The sequence below is a fragment of the Acomys minous genome, assembly GCF_964271855.1.
Source record: "Acomys minous genome assembly, chromosome: 1".
In the NCBI taxonomy this organism is placed as follows: Eukaryota; Metazoa; Chordata; class Mammalia; order Rodentia; family Muridae; genus Acomys; species Acomys minous.
The window spans coordinates 89,060,019-89,064,974 of record NC_140483.1 but is presented as its reverse complement, the minus strand read 5'-3'; the positions used below and the strand labels follow the sequence as shown (position 1 = coordinate 89,064,974).

Sequence of the window (4,956 nt, the reverse complement as noted above, 5' to 3'; positions counted from 1 at the left end):
CAGCCAAGCTTGGAAAAACCCCAGACTGTCATTTTTCCTCAGCGCTGTGACCCAACACCTGACACACAGCAACCTAAGGGAGAGAAGACCCTTGGCTCATGACTTCGAGAAGGGGCTCACTCATCATGGTGGAAAGAGACGGGACTGTGCATGTCCGTTCTCTTTCTCCTTTGTTCCCTTTCATTCATTCCCAGCCCATGGGACGGTGTCACCTATGGTCAGGGTAGGTTTTTCCAGCTCTCTCTGTGTAGCCTTGGCTGTCCTGGATTCACTTTGTAGACCAGGCTGGCCTCGAACTCACAGCGATCCGCCTGCCTCTGCCTCCCTAGTGCTGGGATTAAAAGCATGTGCCACCACCACCCGGCACTCTTTTCAATTTTAAACACATGGCCCTAGGTGTGTCTCCTAAGTAGTTTAAAGTCCAGTCAAGATGACAGTGCAGAGCAGCCGTGGTAGGCTACATTGAGAAAGGAGTCTAAACCCAGTAAAAATGCCTGGGCGGCAAGAGCCCCCAACTTTTGGCTCTTCTTGGTCTTTCATACCTTCCATTTCCAGGAAGGAAAGTCTGCCCTCCATTCCAGAAGATTCGGTGACACACTTAAAAACCAACCCATATTGTCTGTCTCCCTCCTCCCCTCAGGACTTTGTCAGGAGGCTTCACCCATTGGGCTTTGATCCCTCCCCCAGGCTTGAGTGACAGGGTGTGGAGGAGAAGGAGACACACTGGACAAGCCATACATAGCGCCAAGATCAGCTTGAGCATCTTGCGTGAGATCTGGGTGTTGCCTCTCCGGCTCCTCTTTCCTAGGGTGCTAGGACAAAATGAGACGGGTAAGAATCCCATTAGCGAGCCCCTGTCAGGGAGGAAGCCTTGGCCTCCTGCCCAACTCTCTCCTGACTGGATCTCCCCAGCTGCAGCGTGAAAGGGTGAGACTGTTCCTAAGGCCCTTCCAGCTCCATTGTTGGGGGGAGAATGGCTGGGCATTCATTCCTAGGATGGGAGGGGAATGTGCCTCAAACCCCAGGTAAGTACAGCCCTAGGCACAGCCACACCAGCCAGTCCTAGGCACCCCGTCCAAGCCCTCCCTCAATCAGTCAGGTGATAAGGGGGCACCCCCAGAATCAAGGACCTCATTGATATGGTCTCTCGATAAACTCCCAGAATGGAAGTTCCTGAAGCAAAAAAAAAAAAAAAAGGCAGCTCTTAGCATCTCTCCTTGTTTCATTGTCACTACCCTAGATAGGAGAGAATGAGGCAGGGAGGGCCCAAAGAGTAGGATAAGAGAGGAGACCTGCTTCCGGGCTCAGCTCTGCCACTGATGTCCTCTGTGTCCCCTTTCTCCTGGGAGTCCTCTAGCCTCCCTGCGTCTGTGGGTCTGCACCCATCTCGGTCTCCCTCATCCCCAACGCTTCTTTACCGTCCTGGACCTTCCCACAGCTCCTCACTCAGCCCTGCCACGTGCCCCCCATGAACGTTAGTTAACCAACATCAGGTACTCCAGGGAACAGGGGCGGGGAGCAACAGGGGAGCACTTTGCAGAAGAAGCCATTTGAAGCAGGCGCCACTCCTGCTGGTGCTTGCCAACCAAATTTACCACAGGGAGTCTTTTACTCTTTGGTTTCTGGCAAGACCCTGGTCGCTTTGTGTTTATTTATTCATTCAACAATTATTGATTGCATTCCTGCTGGGAACACCCGTCCTAAGTGCTGGGAGAACACAAAGACAAGTTCCTGTTAACTCAAGCCTTGCTTTCCTCTAAGGAAAAAAAGACAACTGCCTGCCTCTCTCTTTCTCTCTCCCTCCCTCCCTCCCTCCCTCCCTTCCTCCCTCTTTCCCTTCCTCCCTTTCTCTCTCTCCTCTCTCTCTCTCTCTCTCTCTCTCTCTCTCTCTCTCTTTCTCTCCCTCATCTATACACACACAAATATGATGTCAGAATGAAAGAAAAGATTCAAAACACAAAAATAAGGCCTAACGAGTTGCCTAATACAAGATAAATGGGAAATGTTTTATACACTTCTTCCCCCAGCTTACGGCTTTATTTCAGGAAGCTGTTGAAACTTGAAGAGATAAGGCCTCATTGGAGGAATTAGGGGTCCCTGGAGATATTAGCAGGGGGTCCCTTCCTTTGGCACCCCCTGCTATCTAGCCAGTGTGAAGTGGAGACTTTCCTCTGCTGCTGTGATGCCCCACATAAGCATATGAGGCCAGGCAGCCGTGGACTGAACACTCTAAATCGTGACCCCAAAGTAAACCCTGCCCTCCTTTAAATTGTCCACCAGTTATTTTAGTCATAGCAATGAAAAGTATCCAACGTGGCCTAGTTGTCATCAAACTTCCTAGGACTGCCATGTCAAATATGGAATCCACTAGCCACAGTTGGCCATTTGAATTTAATTTATTAACTTTATACTAAATTGGTAAGATATAATAATAACCATATATTTGTACGTGCTATAATTATACAAACATAATACTGACATTAGACCTTAATGTATTTTTCTAATCCCACTGGGAGAGAATAAGACCACTACCACAATTTTGGGACCAAATTTGAAGCAAACTCTTTTTTTTTTTTTTAAGACCAAGCCCTGACTCTTAAAAGTTGTATATTTATTTTGCTTTCTTACTGTGCTTGTGCCTTCAATACTTTCACAACAGTTTTTCTGCTCCTCAATACAGAAAGCCCGCTTGATGCTGCCACGGCAACGACACACTTAGCACACAGGGAACCACCATAAGCCCCTGCTAATGTCCTTCTTTGTCTTAGACAACCTCATAAGGACTTTAGGCCTCACAGCACGAACCCCTCACAGTCGGCCTGGGCACACACCACATGCAGATTTAGGTGTTTTCCCAACCTTCTTATTATACATGTAAACAATCCTGTTGCTAGGGGTCTGAGACGGCCTAGTCTTGTTAGTGGCTGTTCTGTAGGAGAGCCTACAGCCGTATAACAAACGCTGAACCATTCTGAGTGCCTCTAGGGCCCATCCTAGAAGAGCTGAAGCAAGCTTTATTAATTACCGACCAGGTTCATACCTAGATTTCCCAGAGAATGGCACCAAATTTACATTAGTCAGAAGCTTATAAAGGCAAAACCCAAAAGGCTACATTAAGTCCTGCCTTTGTCCAATCAGGGGCAAGCACACATCCTGAGGTACTTCCTGCCTAGGTACCTTACCCCACCTATGTGATGATCAAGCACAGCCTGTGCAGTTGGGGCAACCAAGCTTGTTTACAAGGTGAAAACATGTGGTTTGTTATCTCACAATGAACAACAGCCCTGGGCACAAATGGGGCTTACATGTCAGAGGCATTTTTGTCTCATAGATCTCAGTAATTTCAACTTAAAGCATAACGTTAGCCATCACAATTTGTAGTGGATATAAACATGTTTTTGTTTTGATCCCAAGTATGGGATGGGAAACAGACTTGTGAGAGATCAGGTGATGTTTATCCATTTAGAAGTGAGCCACTTCATTGGGGGCACTTGGTTGTTGCCAGCTGAAAAGCATCTTAGTACAGACTCTGAGAGGAGAAATATATATAGGAGGCTGGGTTTTTTTGGGGTCTTGGTATTGTTTGGCTGTTCATCGCTCCACTTCGAGATGCTGCCAGATAGAACCGCTCCAGCGAAGGTTTCAAGGCTTTGGGCTCTGGCTGAGGCTCTGGGTTCTGGTTGTTCCAGGTTCCAGCAGCAACTTTGGTGGAATTGCTGGTCTGCTGCAATCCTGCCAACTACGCCAGGGGAATCATTCCCAGGAACTGAATCCAACAAGGTCTGCTTCCCCTGTTCCCATAAACCTCCTTTCTTTCCTATCTAGGGTAGGTGGGTTACAAGGCAGGTACAAGCATTTAAAGAATCCCAAATAAAGTAGGTCTGGAAAAGTTGGAGCCAACAAAAATTTAAGTTATAGGTTGTATTCATATGTGAATACTATAGCATTGATTTAAACAATTAAAATTCTGTTTCCCAGTCACACTGGCCACACATCAAGAGCAGAATGGGCCCTTAGAGCGGGCTGTCTGGTGGAGTGTCTCACAGAATTCTTCTTCCCGTGGGAAGGTCCTTTGGACACCTCTGTTCCAGGAGGTGGCTTTGTTGACTTATAGCTACTATTGATTAGGGCTCCAACTCTTAGAAGTAAGCGGTTAAACTTAAAACAGACAGATAAGCTTCAAGTGATTTTTGTCCAGCAGAGATGCAAACGATTTCTGCCTAGATGAAAGGAGAACCCTGAAGGCTGCAGCTTTAACGTCCTGTAGGACATTCACCATTTTAGTGGCCACCTGGGCAATCTCACCCACATCTCCCTCCCCATTGGACCAGCGCCTCGGACCCCTCCGAGCAAGTGTGTGGACTGGATGAGCCCTTCCCTAATGAACGGAATCAATCACTCACATCCTGGCACATGCCGGATGAGAGAGTCATGCTTCCGACTCTTTGGAAATTATACGTTGACATCCGGTAATAAAGAAAATGTGAGCAGACTGAAGGGACAGAGAACGACAGTGTGCGATTTTTATTGGGGGCAGTCTGGGAAGGCTTTTCTGCAGAGGGGACCTTTGAGCTAAGGATGAAGGGCAAAAGGAGCAGGCCACTGGGATGTCTGCTGGTGGGGTGGGGGACATCCAGCAGAGAGTGGGGCAGGTGCAAGGGCAGGTGTGGAGGCTGGATCTTGCTTGCTGTCTGAGCAGAGACCCTGGTGTGCACAGCATACTGAGCTCCTGCTGGCTAATAAATTATTGGAAGACGCGAAGAACGGATTGCCTGGGGCTCCCTTGTAGCCCAATGCAAGGACTCTGAGTTGCATTTTGCAGGTGCATGAAGATGCTAAGACCCTGCTGTAACCACCCTCTCGTACTCCAGGGGAAAGTTAGGAAGCATCCTCTGTGATCAGCCCCACTGAGAGAGAGGCTTACTGGAGGATGGGGAGTGGGGAACCTTCCAGTAG

At 48.3% G+C, this 4,956-nt stretch overlaps 1 pseudogene across 1 annotated transcript; it reads right to left on the bottom strand.

Annotated features, from left to right (window-relative positions):
• Positions 1 to 2,570: 2,570 nt before the first annotated feature.
• Positions 2,571 to 2,970, bottom strand: LOC311599932 (large ribosomal subunit protein eL34-like; annotated as a pseudogene). The gene has a single exon. The product of its transcript is annotated as a large ribosomal subunit protein eL34-like (transcript).
• Between the last annotated feature and the right edge of the window lie 1,986 nt (positions 2,971 to 4,956).